Source organism: Bos mutus, chromosome 2, assembly GCF_027580195.1.
Source record: "Bos mutus isolate GX-2022 chromosome 2, NWIPB_WYAK_1.1, whole genome shotgun sequence".
NCBI lineage: Eukaryota > Metazoa > Chordata > Mammalia > Artiodactyla > Bovidae > Bos > Bos mutus.
Genome location: NC_091618.1, coordinates 974578 through 995047, shown reverse-complemented (window position 1 = coordinate 995047; position 20470 = coordinate 974578). Strand labels below are relative to the sequence as shown.

The following is a 20470-nucleotide window of genomic DNA, read 5'->3' as shown; positions in this document are numbered from 1 at the left end:
ATTGTTGGGGTTGCTTGTTTATTGTCCATCTCCACACGAGAACATAAACCCCATAGAGCTTGTCTTAAGAGTTGTTCAGAATCATCCTAACCCCCAGGCCTAGGGCAACACGGCTCAGAGTGTATAGCCAGTTAATATTTGTTGAGCACTTATTATGTTCCGGGCTTCCCCGGTAGGTCATATGGTAAGGAATCCGCCTGAGATGCAGGCGGCCCTGGGTCAGGAAGATCCCCTAGAGAAGGGAATGGCTACCGACTCCAGTATTCTTGCCTGGAGAATCCCATGGATGGAGGAGCCTGGCAGGCTGCAGTCCATGGGGTCGCAAAGAGTTGGACATGACTGAGCAACTAACACTGTTATGCTTCCAGACATCATTCTAGGCACACAGGAGACATCATGGAGCGAGACAGGCAAGGCCCCTGCACTTCTGGATTGTCCATCCCTGGGACAAATGAACAATGGAGAAAGGTTTCAGGAATGCCAGAAAAGCGGCAAGAACATCGTCAGGTGTCTATCGGGTGACCTCAGAGCCAGAATGCCAGAAAAGCGGCAAGAACATCGTCAGGTGTCTACCGGGTGACCTCAGAGCCAGAATGCCAGAAAAGCGGCAAGAACATCGTCAGGTGTCTATCGGGTGACCTCAGAGCCAGAATGCCAGAAAAGCGGCAAGAACATCGTCAGATGTCTACCGGGTGACCTCAGAGCCAGAATGCCAGAAAAGCAGCAAGAACATCGTCAGATGTCTACCGGGTGACCTCAGAGCCAGAATGCCAGAAAAGCGGCAAGAACATCATCAGGTGTCTATCAGGTGACCTCAGAGCTCATGGCATTAAGCCCTGGACCAGAATTTAGACATTCGGATTCTGCTGGCACAGAGAAAACCAGTACAAGCCCTTGGACCTGCATCCACGACCGTCCAGACCTGTCCCAGCCCCTCCTGGGCCTGAGCCCTCGTGAGTCCTCTGGTCTGGAACACCTGTCCCAGGTTTGGCTGCGCTGAAGCCCACCCTCTTCCCAGATCTAACAGAGGCCCCGCACCTCCAGGACGTCTCTCCACGCGGCCCCTGCTCCCCAACCTCCTCTCCCACTGAGCTCGACAGCGCTTCACCCTCTGGTCAGTTGCTCCTGTTACCACTTCTGTTTCTGTTAGTTGATTCTGGGTAGGTACTGACTTGAACTGTCTCTCAGGCAGTTGAACTGTCTTGAGGGAAGCTATGATCCAAGCCTGGGGGTGGAGGCCATACCTCAGGCTCCCATTGTGTCCCCAAAACCCGGCAGAGGTTAGAAGCACACCAAGTGAGCACCCTCAGATGCCTATCAGTAGACCCCTCTGGAGCCAGCATTGTGATCCACCAGCTCGTAGGATGAATGGAGCCGACGGAAGCCTTTTGTTTTGCCCACAGTGATTTTGTTAATGTTGTTAATTAGCTCCCAACATTTAAAAATTGAGAGATTTCCCATGAGTTGCTGGACTGCTGGCTTCTCTTAACACATCTGAAGATCCGCTGATGCCTGGCTCCCCCGGGCCACACTCTGTAGGCCCCAAAGGGCCAGGGCCCTGTAGAAAGAGCTGTGTCCTTCCACTTGTCACCGTCCCTCCCAGCCCTGTGTCACCCTTTTGACCTTGACCCCCTCTGTGAATTAGTGTTTTCATTTCATTTTCTCTCTGTGTTCTACTTATATGAGAAGACAATCACAACATGGAAACACATACTTGAGAATAAATGAGCCCGCAGCCCTCCCCTTCTCGGCCAGGCCAGGCCCCAGAAGTAGTCGCTCAGATGTGCCCAACTCTTTGCGACCCCCTGGACTGCAGCCCACCAGGCTCCTCTGTCCATGGGATTTTCCAGGCAAGAATACTGGAGTGGGTTGCCATTTCCTTCCAGAGGATCTTCCCGACCCAGGGATCAAACTTGGGTCTGCACCGCAGGCAGGTTCTTTACCAGCTGAGCCACCAGGGAGGCACAAGCCAGGCCGGTCCTCCTGCATTCTTGCTGTCTTCGTCATCCTGCCCTGACCCTTGCACACCCCTCCTCTCCCACCTGCCCAACTTCCCATGCCGAGCTCCGCAACATAAACGAAGGTGCAAAGCGTGTCCCTGGGCCTTTGACTTCGTTCCTTCTGCCTGGAACACCGTTACCGTTCCGCACCGCCCCCCACCCCACCCCCACCCCCACCCCCCACAAGACACCATGGCTTTGGATGCTCTCCGCACAGGTCACACCTCACGGATCTGCTCTCCAGAGACCGAGATGAGGCTCCTGGGCTCCCATCGCGCCCTACAGTCTCCCCCTCGCCCTCCTGCAGTGTTTTGTGTGGGATTTGCCCCATGTCCTCCCTGGCACGTGAGTCCTCGGGAGCTGGGACTCTGCTGCCTCACTCACGCTGGAGTCCCCAGCACCTGGGACAGAGCCCGATGGAGTGGAAGCGTGAGACAAATATTTGCTAAATAGATGAGCGAATGGCTTTCAATAGCCACAAAAGGAACAAAAAGGATTTCTGGGACTGTTTCCATGTCCCAGAACATTCAATTAACCAAAATTTCACACTGGCCGAGCATTCTGGTGGTGCAGGATCTATTGTGTAAGCATAATCACAAATGCTACATCTGGGTGGGACTGGGACTCTTCTCCCTAGGCTCCACTGCCCAGCGGGGAAGGGGGCAGGACCAGGCACAGTGCTGCCTTCTGTTGGCCAGCGAAGCTCAGCGACCTGGCCACGGCTGCTAGCAAACTGATGGCACTGCGAGAGTGAAAGCCCAGGGCTCCCGCCGCTGCCTCCCAGCCCAGCCCACTGCAGCAGCCTGGCCTTGGAGCAGGTCAGAAGAGAAGTGGGTAGACGGCAGAGTGGACTTCCCAAGCCTAGATACCACCCTGGCACAGGCAGTGTAAATGGAAAGTGTGCGTAAAGGAACTAGCTCTTATTTCCCGTGTCATCAAAGCAATCACAAACAGACTCTTCTCTAAGACACGCTGGATCACATTTTGATTATGAATGAGGACGATGGGGTCTGTCTTACCAGAATGAAACCTCTTCCCGTGACACTGCTGTCCCTGTTCAGTAGGACAGGCATTTCGAAGGGATCTGGGATGCCCTGAGCCGTCCCCCCGCTGCCTTCTAGGTTCCTTCAAGGCAACACCTGCGTTTGGACTTCCCAGGCAGTGCCATTGCAGGAGATGCAAGAGATGCCAGTTTGTGCCCTGGGTGGGGAGACCCCCTGGAGGAGGGCATGGCAGCCCACTCCAGTATTCTTGCCTGGACAATCCCAAGCACAGAGAAGCCTGGTGGGCGACAGTCATGGGGTCGCATAGAGTCAGACACGACTGAAGCGACTTAGCATGCACACATGCTGAAGTCAAAGGCGTAGCCACAGCTGGAGGTGGTTCCAGGGGCTCAAGTAGAGAAGGAAATAACTTTCCTGAGCTACTAATTTATGGCCCTCGGTGTAAGGGAGAGGACAGTTTGAGCAGCTCTTTTTCTTAAGGATGTAGTCTCAAAGTTCTCCCAAAACAACCACCAGGGGTGATGGACACCCATGTCCAGAGGGCTGGACGCAGACAGCACGGAGCGCTGCCCCCCACTCTCCTTAGGACCCTCAGCCTCTTCCACTCAGTCCCAGTGCCTGTAAAAGCACAATAATCCTTTTGTTCCTTTCTATTTTAAAGAGATGGGGGGAAAAATTCTTAAACAGATGGGACTACCAGACCACCTGACCTGCCTCCTGAAAAATCTGTATGCAAGTCAAGTAGCAACTAGAAATGGACATGGAACAACAGACGGGTTCCAAATCGGGAAAGAAGTACGTCAAGGCTGTATATTGTCACCCTGCTTATTTAACTTATATGCAAAGTACATCATGAGAAATGCCAGGCTGGATGAAGCACAAGCTGGAATCAAGATTGCCGGGAGAAATATCAATAACCTCAGATATGCAGAAGACACCACCCTTATGGCAGAAACTGTAGAAGAAATAAAAAGCCTCTTGATGAAAGTGAAAGAGGAGAATGAAAAAGCTGACTTAAAACTCAAAATTCAGAAAACTAAGATCATGGCATCCAGTCCCATAACTTCATGGCAAATAGATGGGGAAACAGTGGAAACAGTGAGAGACTTTCTTTTCTTGGGCTCCAGAATCACTGGAGATGGTGATTGCAGCCATGAAATTAAAAGACTCTTGCTCCTTGGAAGAAAAGCTATGACCAACCTAGACAGCATATTAGAAAACAGAGACATTACTTTGCCAACAAAGGTCCATCTAGTTAAAGCTACTGGTTTTTCCAGTAGTCATGTATGGATGTGAGAGTTGGACTATAAAGAAAGCTGAGCACAGAAGAATTGATGCTTTTGAACTATGGTGTTGGAGAAGACTCTTGAGAGTCCCTTGGACAGCAAGGAGATCCAACCAGTCCATCCTAAAGGAAATCAGTCCTGAGTATTCATTGGAAGGACTGATGCTGAAGCTGAAACTCCAATACTTTGGCCACCTGATGCAAAGAACTGACTGCTTGGAAAAAACCCTGACGCTGGGAAAGATTGAAGGTAGGAGGAGAAGGGGGCGACAGAGGATGAGATGGTTGGATGGCATCACCGACTCGATGGCCATGAGTTTGAGTAAGCTCCAGAGCTGGTGATGGACAGGGAGGCCTGGTGTGCTGCAGTCCATGGAGTTGCAAAGAGTCGGATATGACTGAGCAACTGGACTGAACTGAACTGAATCCCGTAGGATTTTAAAGGACTGATCGAACACAGTGTAACAGATTTTTCAACATCTCACTGACAGAATTGGATACATGTGCTATTTGATACCACAATATCATAAGCATACTTATCATATATCATAAGATATTTTTGATGAGAGACAGCCTAGTGTAGTGGTAGTCAGGAGTTCAAACTTCAAACCCTGTTTAAAGGAATGACAAATATCAAAGGGAGAAAAGTAGAATGAATTCTGTGGTGTTAGACTGGAACTGGAGATTTTGGTGTGAGTTCAGAGCTCTGTCCCCTGAAAGAGCCTAGGAGCAGGGATACCCAGTCCCAGTGAACACACTTTGCAGCCAGGTCATGGATTCCAAATAGCACTCTCTGCTGAAAGAGACCAAAGCTCCTTGGAGAGATGACTGATTCCGGGGGAAGAACAAGCTGTGCCTGAAACATATTGTTGGGCCAGAAATTAATAAATTGCTCAACAAGTGGTGGAAACACAGCAGAAGGACACAGAAACCAACTCAAAAGAGGCTTCCGCCAGCCAAGCTCCAAGCAGTCAGTTCAGTCCAGTCGCGCAGTCGTGTCCGACTCTGCGACCCCATGAATCGCAGCACACCAGGCCTCCTTGTCCATCACCAACTCCCAGAGTTCACTCAAACCCATGTCTATCGAGTCAGTGATGCCATCCAACCATCTCATCCTCTGTCGTCCCCGTCTCCTCCTGCCCTCAATCTTTCCCAGCATCAGGGTCTTTTCCAATGAGTCAGCTCTTCGCATCAGGTGGCCAAAGTATTGGAGCTTCAGCTTTAGCATCAGTCCTTCCAATGAATACTCAGGACTGATCTCCTTTAGGATGGACTGGTTGGATCTCCTTGCAGTCCAAGGGACTCTCAAGAGTCTTCTCCAAAACCACAGTTCAAAAGCATCAATTCTTCAGTGCTCAGCTTTCTTCACAGTCCAACTCTCACATCCATACATGACCACTGGAAAAACCATAGCTTTGACTAGATGGACCTCCACTAGCCAAACCAAGGAGCAAGTTAAGCATCAAAATAAGTAATGATTGTAAGGATTCATATTCTGCTAAATACAATAGGAAACCAAGAGTCCACACTGATGTAATAAGTAAATGAATAAATTGAAAGCTGGGAATGCTATTTGCATACTCAGAGTACTTCCCCATGAAATACTTATTAACTGCAAAAAGGGAAAGAACAACTTTACTGTAGAGAAACCTGGCAGACACCTCCTCACCCAGCGGTCTGATTGGGTTAACGTGACCAGTCTGGGGACATTTGGACGTCATGAGGCTCCTGATGTGATTCAGTGAAAAAGACACACCATCACTTCATGATATTCCTGCCACACGTTTACAACTCACATGAAAATTTACAACTGAGCCTCTGAAGAGGCCGGATTCGCTGCAGCAGGACACATGCACGTCCACGTGCCGGGACAGCCCACTCCTTCCCGGAGCACCTGATTGGACCAAAGGGTCAGCAGCTGGCCAAAACCGGCCAATCAGCTCACTTCACCCAGGGATTTCCAACTGGAGAGCTGAGAGCCCGAGTCAGTCAAATGACCACGGGGCGCTGAGCCTGAAAGACGGCCGAGCCAGGGCCGGCATTCACGCTGCAACAAACCGCAGCCAAGTTCAAGCTGAGGTTCTGGGAGGCCAGAAACGCCATAGAAAAGCCAAAAAAAAAAAGCAAAGTTGGAGGAAAAGACAGAGAGACAGAGATCATCTAGCCCTAGCAAAAATAGTAGCAACAGTAATAGCAAACTTCCACAACACTCTCTACTGGTCTCTGTTTAATCGGTTAACGTGTGTTAACTCATTTCATCCTCACAGCAACCCTATAAAGCGGGTACTTTTATGCCTGGTTTACAGATGAGGAAACTGAGGCACATTGACATCCTGTCCTAGCCTTGAATGTCCATCCGAGTGACTGTTGGGTCATCACAGAGACCCCCCGCACACACTTCACTTGCACTTACCTGAGTGGGCTTTTAGTCCGATCATAAGAGGAGGCTGGTGCCCACTGCCTGTGGTCACTGTCTTGCTGCAGGATGAGCGGGGATTCTGGGGCCATTCGCGTGTCTAAACATCCTGCTCTAGCCTTTCTTCATTCCCCAAAAGGGAAAAGACAAAGGGGGAAGTGCCAGCCTGGGCCATCAGAGGCACCTAAAAACACATAAAGACCCTCCGCCCATCAGTCCAGACCCCACAGACCCCGTGTGCCCGCGGCTCTAAGCTGGGCAGCCAGCGGCATCCACTCGCCGTGGTGTCTGCAGCCTCCGCAGGGGAGGAGTAGGCAGAGCGCTCGGGGCTGTCTGCTGAGCCCAGAAGAGGCTGGGTTTCTCTGCTTGGTCCCTGGCCAAGGAGTCGGAAAGGACAGAGAGACAAGGTCTTTGCTCCTGGCATCAGGTTACTGCCCCTGCCCGGGGCTCGGGGGCCAGGCGAGCCTCCCAGGCAGGGAGAGTTGCCGGTCAGCTGACAGCAGACAGAGCCCAAGGCCTATTCTAGAAGCCACCATAAGCATGAAGAGGCTGTGACACCGGCCGCTGACGGAGGGAGCAGAGAGGGAACCCCGCAGACCTGTGAGCCTCCAGCCTTGCCAAGCAGACCGGGCTCCGGACTCGGGGCCAGACAGCAGGTCTCCAGGAGAGACAGTCCAGGCCTGGGCAAAGGGATGCGCAGCAGCTGGCAGCCTGAGGCCGCGGTGACACTCCGGGGAGGCCTCAGCCCGTGCCAGCAGGAGGGCCTGACCATGGCTGCGGCCTGGCACCGGCCCCAGGGCCTTCAGCATCCCCCAGTCTCAACGCCCAGGGCTGGGAGGTTCCATACGCTCCCTGGTCTCCCAGATGAAAGACGCTTTCTAAGAGTCATAAAACCGTCCCCACTCGGAACAATGGGCCCTTATCCCGCTGTGTCCTTCACATAAACTCCCATTAGCAACGCAACAGAAGCTGCAGGCAGGAGTTTCACAGACTGGATTTTTGGACCAGCCCCAGCGTTCATTAACATCTACTCCCTCGCCCTCTGTGGAGACTGCACGAATCACTCCCCTTTACAGAGAACCCACTGTGTGCTTGGCCTCCAGGGAACCCTGCAAGGAAGGTGGCTTTGTCCGGTTCTGTGAACACAGACATCGACCCAGAGAGGTTAAGTGACTCGCCCAGGGTCGCAGCGTGGCAGAGTGGGGAGCCGGGGTTTAAATTCAAAAGCTGCTGCTTGCCCCATTCCCTGTGGGCTCGGGCTAAGATCCCCCAAGTCCAATGTGCTTCTCAGGGTTTTGCCTGGAAGCGGACATCTTCTGGGACCTCAGCGCCTTCACAGGACGGCTCTGTCACCTTCCCACCTGTCAGCAGAGATACAGCGGGCTGGGGCTCCCGACACGTCAGGGACGGACCCCAGCCCCTCCCTCAGGGGAGACCAGAGCCCCCCGTCTGCCTCACATTCATGCTTGCAAAGCCCCTTCACCCACTCCCCGACTAATGCCGCCAGTGATAAAGCTAGCTCCCTTTACAGAGCAGGAAATCCCCCTTTACCGAGCTCTGCCAGGCCCTGTGCCTTCCACATATGACCCCATTTACTCTTGAAAGAACGCACTAGAATAGCTGCTTTCAAGGTCCCCTTTTTTTCACATGAGGAGCTTAGGCACAGTAAGGTAGGCAAGCCACCCAAGGTCACACAGCAAGCGAGCGATGGCTTCCAAGTCCATCCGACTCCAGCTACCACCAAGCTACTACCCCAAGACTTCATAATGCAGGGTTCGGCAGACACTCCATCCCCACCAGCCCAGTCCCACGGTCCTAACTCACAGCTCCGGATGTCACCCCAGATCCGTGGAAGATGACAACAGCTGTCACTTCTAAATCCCTTCACCATCTCCTCTCTACCCAGCAACCCTCAAGGCTGATACTGCAGTTCTTGTCTTGCTGATGAAGAAACTGAGGCTCAGAAAGGGGAATGCCTTGTCACAGCCCCACAGAGCTGGTAAATAGGGTGCTAGGGTTTGACCCACTTCTATGGATTCCAGGACCACTGCTTCCTATTGGCAAACCCGCTTGGTGGTTAAACCAGACCACCCAACAGAGTCGTGGTATGTGTTGGGCTGCACCCCCCAGGCTGGCAAGCCCTGTACCAGCACAGCCTCAAGACCAGAGAAAGAGCCCAGAGTCAGCGACAAACATTAATGGCTTAATAGATGGGTGATCTCAGACTCTGAAGCAGGATTCTGGAGCAGCACCCTGCTGTGTGCGGCTGACGGCAGGCAGTACCTGCTGCAGTCCAGCTTCCCAGGGACTGGGAGGGAGAGGTTCCTAGTTATTGGGGGGAACTGATGTCGGGATGGCTCACCGGTGACCCAGAAACCAGCAGAGGGTCACGCCCCTCATGCCCCTTTGCCAGGGGTGTTTCCCCTTCCTGAGCCTTGGTTTCTTTGCTCGGCTATGGTGGACATGTTCTGATCTGAAGATTAGAACAGCCATCAACGGGGCCAGGGAACAAGTACATGGACGTGGACAGATTAGGCTCTGTGAGTGAGGGGAGAGTCAGCCACGTGAGTAGGGGGCAGGAGAAGTGGGGATGGGTCAAGCCAGGGATGCACGGAGAGCCAGACTGCAGCCATCCTGGGTGGCCTGATCATACACGTGCATTCGACTCTGCTCCCCAGTTAGGTGCCTAAGGTTTTCCTGCCACTGTTCCGGGGGCTGGGGGTACAGCGGTGAGTAAGACTGCCATCTTCAGCCCCCGTCAGCCCCGTGGGGGCCCCCGGCTGCCCTCCCTGGGACAGCATCCACAGCACCCCCTCCCCGAGCCCTCAGCGCTGGGGTCATCCCCGCCTCCGCTGCCCTGCCCCCTTTCAGATTCTGGGAGCTTTCCAGACAGTCTGCCCCAGCCCTGCAGAGGCAGTCTCCAGCTCCTTGTCTCATGGCTGATTTCACCCTAAGGTTCCTCACAAGCAACTCCTAACTGGACCAACCAGACAGGCAATTGCACTGGCCCAAGCTCCTGGAGAAGCCCTCAGACCCACCCCCAACCCCCGCCACCGGACGGCATGGCCAGCATTTATGGCTCCTTTGTTGAGATGACTTACTCATGGGCTGCCCCACCCTGAGAAGCTGGCGTGGGTCCTGCCCTTGCTTACCATTCCCCTGTTACCTGCTGCCGCTGCCAAGGAAAGCCAGCCTGCCCAGAACAGCTCACCGATGTGCATGGCTGCTCACGTGAGTGCCGGGCACTGTTTTCCGTGAGCTTAGTCGAGCATCGTTCTTCTCACGGTTAATGCTTACTGAGCATCTTACTCTGTGCCAGGCACTGGGCCAGCTCTTTGCGTGTGTCATCTCATCAGAGCACCACAGTAACACCAGGAGGCAGGGACTACGATCGCCCCATGCAACAGATAGGGAAACTGATGAACGGATAAGGCCATAGCTCCCCAGGCACTGAGTTCCCTACACTGTCTGTCAGCCCTGCCGTACCGTCCTCTCCCTAAGGGCAGGATGTCTGTTTTGCAGATTTGTATCTCCAGAATGCAGTGTCCAACACAGAGACACTCAGTGAGCAGTCTTTGGATGGATGGATGGATGGATAGATGGACGATGGAGGGATGAATACAGTTGATGAACTAGAGAAGAACTAGAGGACAATAGCTCCTCCACTTCCAGCCGCTCACCCCCTCACTGAAGCCGGAGGAAGGTGGATGTGGTTTTTCTGCTAACTGGAAAATCCCCTAGCCAGGATTCCAGGAAAAGTGGAGAAGAATATGCTGATCTTTAGGGGAAGGGAAAAAAAATATCTTTTCGGTAATGAGTTTTGAGATAACAGCCAGGGAAGCCTGCAGTCCATGGGGTTGCAAAGAGTCGGACATGACTGAGCAACTATCTGAACTGATCAGGCACGTTCCCCCTTTCCCAGAAGCCACCAATGGCCAGGAAATTCCATCTGCTCCATCCCCAAGCCCATGTCTGAATCAGGGGCCTCCATGCAGTGTGCCCTCTGCAGTAAGCTGCCCGCCCTGTGGCTCCAGGGCTGGGCCAGACCCTGGGGTCTGAGCGAAGGCGGCCCCAACCCTTGCCCTGGTGCTGTCTTCAGAATTCGGAATCCCTCTCCAGGAGCCTTGAGCTGTAGGTGGCTTGCTCTCTAGTTAACTGAGATCACACCCTGACCCACAGATCGCATACCTTGTGAATTCTGATCAGTCTTTTGAGTCAGCCGCACGTGGGGGTGAGGTCTGTGTGCAGTGGGCTGCCCCTTCCCCGCTATTATGCAGTTTTGTAGTTTTCGGAGCAGCTTTAAGAAAGAGGAAGAGGAACACGATGGGGAAGGGGAGGGGGGATGAACTGGAAAGCGGCATTGACCATGTGTAAAATAGACAGCTAGTGGGGAGCTGCTGTAAGTACAGGAGCTCAGCTTGGTGCTCTGTGAGGACCTAGAGTGGGGAGGGTGGGAGGGAAGGCATATATGCGTGCATGTGGCTGATTCACTTCGTCATACAGCAGAAACGAGCACAACATCATAAACAATTATGTGGTCGTTCAGTCGCTCAGTCGTGTCAGACTCTTTGCAACTCCCTGGATTCAGCATGCCAGGCTTCTCTGTCCTCCACTATCTCCCAGAATTTACTCAAACCCATGTCCATCGAGTCGGTGATGCCATCCAGCCGTCTCATCCTCTGTCATCCCCGTCTCCTCCTGCCCTCAATCTTTCCCAGCATCAGGGTCTTTTCCAATGAGTTGGCTCTTTGCATCAAGCGGCCAAAGTATTGGAGTTTCAGCTTCAGCATCAGTCCTTCCAGTGAACACTCAGGGTCGAGCTCCTTAGGATTGACTGGTACGATCTCCTTGCAGTCCAAGGGACTCTCAAGAGTCTTTGCCAACACTACAAGTCAAAAGCATCAATTCTTTGGTGCTCAGCCTGCTTTATGATCCAACTCTCACATCCATACGTGACTACTGGAAAAGAACGTAGCTTTGACTATACGGACCTTCGTTGGCAAAGTGAGGTTTCTGCTTTTTAATACACTCTCAAGGTTTGTCATAGCTTTTCTTACCTTTCATGACCCCTTCATGGATCACAGCTTTGTCGTAGTGAAGGGGCTTGGGTAACTCAATGAAGCTATGAGCCATGCTGTGCGTGGACGGACTGGTCATAGTGAAGAGCTCTGACAAAACATGGTCTACCGGAGGTGGAAATGGCAAATCGCCCCAACGTTCTTGCCGTGAGAACACCATGAACGTTATGAAAAGGCCACAAAACAATTCTACTCCAATAACAACAAAAAAAAAAAGACGAAGAGGAAGACCAGAACGAGGGCCTTAGCATGCTGTCACACCTGGAGACACCTGCTCATCTGCAGGGAATGCGGCATTGAGATCCCGGAAGCGCCCTGAGGCGTCCTGACATTCTGGAGCCGAGAGGGGCCAGACGGCTGTGGTGCCAGGAACAGGTCCTCCCTTTTGGTGAGCATCTGCTATTCACGGGTCAAGTGCTCCGCCTGGGAGAACTCACCGCCCTCACGAGGTCTCAGTGAGTTCAGTGTTATCCTCTTTCTCTTCAGATGCAGCAACTGAGACGGTGCAGCTCACCCCAGGTCACACCATCAGGAGGGACGGGGCTAGGATTTGAACCCAATTTCTTACCCCAAAGGACAGACTTTTTCTACAAACAACAAGATGGGAAGAGCCTCAGGCAGCCTCTCCCCTGTGGTCAGACAAACATTGGTACCCTGGGTTGATTACAGAAACTCAGCTGGACAGAGAGCGCGAGGGTTTCGACAGCAGGCACCCTGGTCCTCAGCGGGCTTCCCAGGTGGGGCTAGTGGTAAAGAACCCGCCTGCCAATGCAAGAGACGTAGGAGATGCAGGTTCAACACCAGGGTGGGGAAGATCCCCTAGAGGAGGAAATGCCAACCCACTCCAGTACTCTTGCCTGGAGAATTCCATGGACAGAGGAGCCTGGTGGGCTACAGTCCACGGGGTCGCAAGGAGTCGGACACGACTGAGCGAAGTAGCACAGCACACGTAATTGCTTTACAATGTTGGTTTAGTCTCTGCTGTATAATAAAGTGAGTCAGCTATATGTATACATATAACCAACCTGATGTGAAGAGCCTACTCATTGGAAAAGACCTTGATTCTGGGAAAGATTGAGGGCAAGAGAAGGGGGCGGCAGAGGACGAGATGGTTGGATGGCATCACCGACTCAATGGACATGAGTTTGAGCAAACTCGGGGAAATAGTGATGTACAGGGAAGCCTGGCGTGCTGCAGTCTGTGGGGTCGCAAAGACTTGGACACGACCGAGCGACTTAGTTCGCACACACGCATTTGGGTCCTCCTTGTATCAGAAGCGAATGGTCCCCATGTCCACGTGTATCCTGGACCACGCGGGTCCTGGGGAGAGCTGGCAGGGAGCTCGGACAGTCCCTCAGGGCCCCCATTCAAGCAAGTGAGAGCCTTTCTGGCTGGCAGGGCCCTGTGGGATATTCCAAGCCAAACCCCTCCTTTCACCGAAGGGGAAACCGAGGCCCAGAGAAGGTAAAGGCGTTGCTCAAGACGGCTGCGGGCCTGACGAGGGGAGTGGGTGCAGCGGCTGCCTCCTGGCTCCCAGCCTGGGCGCCCCCCCAACCCTGGCGGTCTCAAACAAGCCAGGGCCTTGGAACCCCTCTTATCAGATAGAACGGAGGGCTGCTTATCAGATGTAATGACGACACCGCTCAGGAGGAGAAGCAGAGGACGGGAAAGGTGGGGAGGGAGGAAGTGGACTAAAGGCAACCCGACCCCACGGTCCCCTCCCGGCTCTCTGCAGGGGCTGAGCCGGGCCAGGAGGCGGGATCGGGGCTTCCTGTAGGGCAGGTCCAGACGGCTCAGGTGAGCTCCCTGCTCTCCTGTCCCCTTGGAACAAGGGCCGCCTCTGTCCCTGAGAACAGGAAGAATGGGGGAGGGTGGTCCCCCTCATTCTGCCAAAGGGCTGACGGGAGAGGCCTGAGCAGGGATCCATCTCACTCGCCCTGCCCGCCTGCTCAGGGCCCATCCCCTAAGCACCCCGACCGCTCCTGCGAGTCTGATCTCCTGAGACCAAAGGGCTGCCTGGGCACCCTGGGAGATCCCCCTCCCCGAGGAGCTGCCTCTCATCGTGACGGGGGGTTCACTTCTGGGGACAAAGCCCTGCTCCCCCGCCTGCCAGTCCTGTGACTTCACGTCCCTGAGCCTCGGCTCCCCTGCCGTAGGGCTGGCCTGTGTTCTGCACCCCGAGGCGGCTGTGGAAACTCAGCGTCGAGGCTGCCCCAGGCACAGTGGGGCCGGGAGCCGCAGCTTAGGTAATCACCTCTCCTCACACTCACTCTCTGCATATGTATTGGGTCAAGATTTGCTTTTTTGTTTCGTTTTTGGTTTCTTTGTGGCCGTGCCATGCAGCTTGAGGGAGCTCAGTTCCCTGAGCAGGGACTGAACCGGGGCCGGGGCAGGGAAAGCCCTGATCCTAACCACTAGGCCACCAAGGAGTTCCCTGTGTCCAGGTGTATAAGGCTGTCTCAGCCGCGACTACAATCCGCAGTTCTCAGTGATACCGCAGGAAAGAAGTGACCAGCTCCTGTCCCCAGGTAGGGGTGACCCGGGGCCCCAGGGGCTGGGTGGCTCGCCCCAGGTGCTGTACTCTTCAGAAGCAGAACACGGCCTGCACTCTTGGCTCTGGAGCTCCGCCACAGCACAGCCCGGTCCAGAGGAGCCATGTGGGCGAAGCCTGAAATCTGAAGTCGACCACGCCGGACCCTGGCCCTGGCTGCCCGGTGAACTCAGCACGCAACTTTGGAGGATGAGAGCTTTCCACTTTCTGCTGTCGCTCTCCGTGCCATTGGTCAGCTGTGCGACCCTGGGCAAGACTTCCCCTCCCTGAGCCTCAGCTTCCTCATCTGCCAAATGGGGTTTTCAGACCTGAACAAGCTATGACATGGGGCTACCTGACTCAGAGCTTAGCGTGTGGTAAGTGTCAGATAGGTGGAGATGGAGCCGCGGTGGCAGGCCCAGGAGTCAGTACTGCGGCTGCCATTATTATTATGGCCAGGCGGGGAGGACAGAAAGGAGTTACGCTGGGGACCTCTTACCCGTGTGACTGTCCCAGCCCTGAAAGGAGACACCCGGGACTCTCCTCACCTTCTAGGTGGGGGGGAAGGGAATGGGGCAGGGCTGATCGCCCCCTGAAGCCCCTAAAGTCCCAGTGACTGAGGAGATCCAGCTGGGAGGGCGGGTGGCATTGATGCCCGGGAGCTCAGTGCTCAAGGGGATGGAAGGGAGGGTGGTCCCCGAATGAACCTCAGGAGACGCTGGTTCAGGGCCACAACCCAGGGAGGCAGGCTCATACAGACATCCCTGAGCATCCAGACATACCAGGATCTTCTGGAGGCAAAGCCCCCCGGGGAGGGGCTGGCTTGGGGAGGTGGACACTCTGTTGAAGTCGGGGGAGGGTCTGACTCTCCGCCGTCTCTGAGCCTTGAAGTAGGTCACCTCGCCACTCTGAGCCTCACCCCTCCCCTGAGAGGTCAGCCAGAGAGAGACCATAGTCATCTGAAGCTCCCAGGCCAAACCTCAGCCTCCCCATGCTTGCTCAGCGTTTCGCCCGCCCTGGGAAGCCTCCTCATCGCCCAGCCGCAGCCAGGTGATGGAGCTGAGGAGTCAGCTGGGCTCTAGAATGAGGCTTGTCTGGCTTCAAATCTCAGCTCTCTTTGTTCAAGCTGGGAAACCTTGAGTAAGTTACTTAACCTCTCTGGGCCTGTTTCCTCAGCTATGAACAGGGATGATAATAATAAGACTTACCTCACGGGGTGTTGGAAAGATTAAATGAGCTCATCCATGTAATGCACTCCCTCAGCAAAGCATCTGGCACAAAGTAAGCTCCCAGCCAGCGTGATGCCAGCCCCCGGCGGACAGCGGACATGCAGATGAAAGGCCGCCTCCAAAGGCGGTGAGCTCTCCACCGCCGGAGATCATCAAGCAGGGGCTGAACGGCCACCTGTCAGAGACTCGGGCCAGGCCACCAGGGTGACCTTTAAAAGGCTTCCAACTGAGAGCTCATGACATCGCCCCCGTGAAACTGTGCGCAGTGCCTTGCTCCCTGCTAAGGCGGCCAGGATGGGACGAGGCGGAGAGGGCGCAGACAGAGGAGCAGGCGCTGTCCGGGCGTGTCCGGCCCCTACGCCGCCCCTGACCACGGTGTGGCCCGCAGTCGCTGCCTCCCCTTTGACCCCAGGTTTCCCAGCAGGCAGCTGATGCCTTTGAACTAGGTCGGATCCAGCTGCAAGGGTCACACTCTGACCCCAAGAAGGGATCTGGGGAAGGTTTCCAGTGCGCACACATACGGGCCAGGCCTCCCCCCAACCTGACCACGAGGGTTAGGGTCACACCCACTGAGGCCCTCGGCAGAGTCCTCCTCCCTGAGTACAGCACCAGCCATTACCAGCCCCACCGCCACCTGCCAGGGAGCAGGGTGTCCCCGAGTCCAGAGCCCAGGGGTGTTGACAGCAGCAGAGACCAAAACACACACCCACTGACCTCCAGAGCATTCTGCTCCGATTCAGCAAGGGACTGAGATGCTTACAACCCGAAAGCCTGACCTGGATTCTGTGCAGTCCAGTTCCGACCGAGGAAGAAGCAAGCGCAGGTGATGGGGCAGTCCCCGGCGGCACAGAAGGGTCTCGTCCGCCGCAGAGGCTGGCTGGGCTGGCCGGAGCCTGGGGGTCACGTCCGCTGGCTCCCTGCGCGGGGCGTGCAGTGGGTCCAGGTGGGTGAGTCACTCACCTGCCAGACCTGCCGGGCGGGCGGGCGGGAGGCGGTCCCTGGCAGCCCACAAGGAAGAGCTAGACTGAGTCAGGCCAGGCAGGGCTGGGCAGGGCTGGGAGCACGAGGAAGCTGCCAGGATGAGAAGGGAGGCGGGGTGTGAGCAGAGCGGGGCCGCCTCTGAAAGGGGGCTCTGAGTAGAAGGGCCGGGCCCTGGCCGTTGCGTGCGTGCCCGGAAAGGGGCACAGGCCACAGACGTGTGTGGGAACGTGACTTTCAAGTCGGCGCATCTCAGGCTTGAATCCCTGCCCTCTCCATCTGCGTGCCTTGTCTCTCGAGCCTGTTTGCCCCTTGGCCAATTGGAACAGTTGTAATAGTCCCGATATGACAGCATGCTCGTGAGAATTAGATGAAACTGTAGGAATGGAGGCTCTAGGGTCCCGGCTGCAAGGTGATGGACTAGATGGTGACGGAACACGGGATGAATTTTCCGGAAAGCAGGATGGCATGCTCAGGGCTGGCCCCGGCTGCGTTCTCGCGGTCTGTGTCAGTCACTTTCCAGGTTTTAGTCAAACATCTGCTGAGCTGATGAACAGCACGAGTATCTGGTCTCGAGGGAAAGGTCACCTACCCACGAGCACTCTGCCCCAACTGTGTGTTCCTGAGATTCCAGGAAGGGGGTCTCAGAGGAGATCAGCCCCTGCCCGTAACATGTTCATGGACAGCTTGCACTTCACTCCAAACCTCACCTGGACCTTTCTCCACCTTCTGCTGCAGGACACTGACAATCAAGGCTCCAGGGTATTAGATCAGGGGCCAGCCAAATCCGGCCCTTCACCTGCTTTTGTAAATAAAGTTTTATCAAAACACGGGCATGCACATTGGCTTATCAAAACACTGGGCAGGCTTTAGAGAGGGAAAGGCAAAACTGGGAGTGGTGACAGACACAGCAGGGTCTGCAAAGTTAAAAACAGTTGCTATCTGGCCTTGCAGAGAAAGTTTGCTGATTCCTGCCTTAGACGATGAAGTGGATGATAACAGAAACCCTGGGTTTTGGCTCTTAGATGTTTCATCCACTCCATGAATAATTTCCTATGAGCCTTGCAAAAGTGTCTCCCCTCTTACAGAGAGGGAAACACGCTTGTGAGATCAGTCACTTGTCCAAGGTCACGTGGGGAGCACAGTAGATGGACATTTTTTTTTAATTCACTTATTTATTTATTTGGTGGTGCCACGTCTTAGCTGCGGCATGTGGGACCTCGTTCCCTGATCGGGGATCGAACTCGGGGGCCCCCTGCATTGGGAGCGTGGAGTCCTAGCCACTAGACCACTAGGGAAGTCCCTAGATGAACATCTTGAATCATGGGCAGACGGAAGCAGAAGCCTCTGGTGAGCACAGAGGCTTGGGGCACAAAAAGCTCAGCAAACCCAGGAAGGATCAAAAATCCTGCCCCATGGGAGAGAGTAAGCAGGCCTGGTTCACTGGATTCCCACCTGGGAGGCTGCCAACCTCTGGACCGGAGTCAGCCGGCCTGGGTTTGAGTCCAGCGGGAGCCAGCTGTAAGGCGGGAAGGGGACTAATACAGAATGGAAGCCCCCGGGACAGTGTTGGGGGCAGCAGGAAGCCTCCATGGCTAGAGCTTCCTTGTTATTGGACTTAAAGTGTGAGCAAAAGGCAAGGGCCCTCCACCGCAGATGTGCAGAAGAGGAAGGCTGTCCCTGCCAGCGGGCCTGGCTGGGGCTGGGAGGGCCTGATTCTGGATCTGGGCTCTTGAGACAAGAGGCACCGTCTCCTACACGCCCCTTGCCTCCATTCCAGCACATTCCCTCAGGCTGGCCCGGGAGAGGCTGGCCCACCGGGCGGCTGTGCCCTCACCCCCGGAGCCCCATCCCAGAGGGCACGGCCTTCACCCCCCAGCAGGGCGGCCTCGTCCCCCAGAAGTGGTGGCACCAAGGGTCACGGAAAGAGGATGGGAGAGGCCAGGGCTGCTCTGGGTGTTTTTGTCTGAAAGCCCAAGCCGCCACCCCCGACACACCCATCTTCTGGAACTTCCTCCCCTGCTTCTCTGGCCCCCCCTCTCCCAGCCCATCTCCAAGGCCCAATGGCCGAGGAGGGGCTGAATATTAGTTAAGGAAAAGCCATGAGTCCAGAAAAAACTCAATGAATTCACCTCCACTTCTTTTTCCCAAACTGTTGGTGCCTCAAAAGTTCGGGGAGGTCTGCTTTCTGCCATTGACACGGTAACCGGTTGCCTGAACAACACTGCAGGTGCGGCTGCGGGACGGCACTTGGAAGCACCTGTTTGCCGACACGGCTGTGCTCACCCACAGCAGCTGATTTATTCGCTGATCCAGTGTTCCGAAGGCCCCCTGCCCACACCGAGCCTTTTACCCTTAGTCTGTGCCGCCATCTGTGCAGGCTCTAAACAGCCCCGTGCCAAGCTTTCCACCAACTGAGGCTAAAAACAGAACCTGAGTGCCCGCTACCTGCCAGACCCTCTGCCCTGCCCCACGGTGGGGAGGGGTGGGGTCCTTGCCGTTCTTACAGCCTCACCACCTCCCTCCTCCCCCAATCAGAGCCCAGCACAGAAAGATGCTCAGAAAGGCTTGCGGGGACTGCCTGGTGGTCCAGTGGCTAAGACTCTGTGCTCACAATGAGGGGGCCCAGGTTCCATCCCCAGTCAGGATCCCACATGCAAGAAGAGTGTGCAAAATGCAAGTGAAAGTGTTAGCTACTCAGTCGTGTCCAATTCTGTGCAACCCCATGGACTGTAGCCCCCCAGGCTCCTCTGTCCATGGGATTCTCCAGGCAAGAATACGGGAGTGGGTTGCCATGCCCTCCTCCAGGGTATCTTCCCGACCCAGGGATCGATCCCGGGTCTCCTGCACTGCAGGCAGATTCTTTACCGTCTGAGCCACCAGGGAAGCCCAAGACTGTGTATGCCACAACTAGAGTTCCTGAGTGCCACAGCTAAGACCCAGCACAGCCTAATAAGTAAGATAAATATTTAAAAAGGCTTGCTGCACGAATGAATCTTCGCGGCTCTAGGGCAGCGTTTCTCAGCCATGGCGAGGCGAACATGTTGGACCAGCTAACTCTTGTTTGGGGCTGTCCTGTGCTCTGCAGAACGTTTAGCAGCTCCTCTGATGCCAGCGGTGCCCACTCCCCCCAGGTGTGTCAACCAGAAGTGTCTCCAGATGTCACCAGGTGCCCTCGGGGGACCGAGTGCCCGGGTGGAGCACCCTGCCCAGTAGCCATCAGTTGCATCTGACGCCTGCAGCAACAGACAGGTGTCATCAGCCTCTGTATCGCTAAGAAACTGAGGTTTCACAATATCAAGAGATGTGTGCGAGTGCGTGCTCAGTCACTTCAGTCGTGTCCAACTCTTTGGGACCCCATGGGCTGTAGCCCACCAGGCTCCTCTGTCCATGGGATTCTCCAGGCAAGAACAGTGGAGCGGGTTGCCATGCCCTCCTCCAGGGGATCTTCCCAACCCAGGGATCGATCCCGGGTCTCCTGCATCTTCTGCATTGCCAGCAGATACTTTACTGCTGAGCCACCCTTCAAGAGATGTGCCCCATGTCAATTAGTCAGTGGCTCTTATTCACAAAACAGAAGTTGGAAAAGGTGCAAGTCGCTCTATGGAGGGGCTGAAGGACGAGTGCGGACGCTGAAGTGGAGTCAGGGCAGGGTCAGGGACCACCGCCCCAGGGGGGCTGGGTGAGACTCCCTCCTCGCACACCGGCAGCCAACTGGCCTCCAAGGCAAGCAGGTCCCCAGGCCAGGTCAAGGCGGCAGTGTGACCAGTGTCCAGGGTGACTTACAGAGGCCCCCGCAAACAACAAGCCAGCTGACTCAAAGCACATGTTTATGCAGAAATCGCCGCAGCATCTTTCTGAGTCTTCTGACTTTTAAGTCCCAGACAGGTTCATCAAAGTGGGAACATTTCCATCTGTGTGTGCTCTGGCCCAGTCCCCAACAGCTCCCA

General features: G+C 55.1%; 1 protein-coding gene across 1 annotated transcript in view; it reads right to left on the bottom strand.

Moving 5' to 3' along the window:
• Window positions 1-6983, bottom strand: part of ARHGEF10L (Rho guanine nucleotide exchange factor 10 like) — a 159768-nt gene extending 152785 nt beyond the window's left edge. The window contains exon 1 of the mRNA XM_070382057.1: window positions 6703-6983. The gene's annotated coding sequence lies outside the window, so the exon portion shown is untranslated. The remainder of the gene's footprint in view (window positions 1-6702) is intronic.
• Between the last annotated feature and the right edge of the window lie 13487 nt (window positions 6984-20470).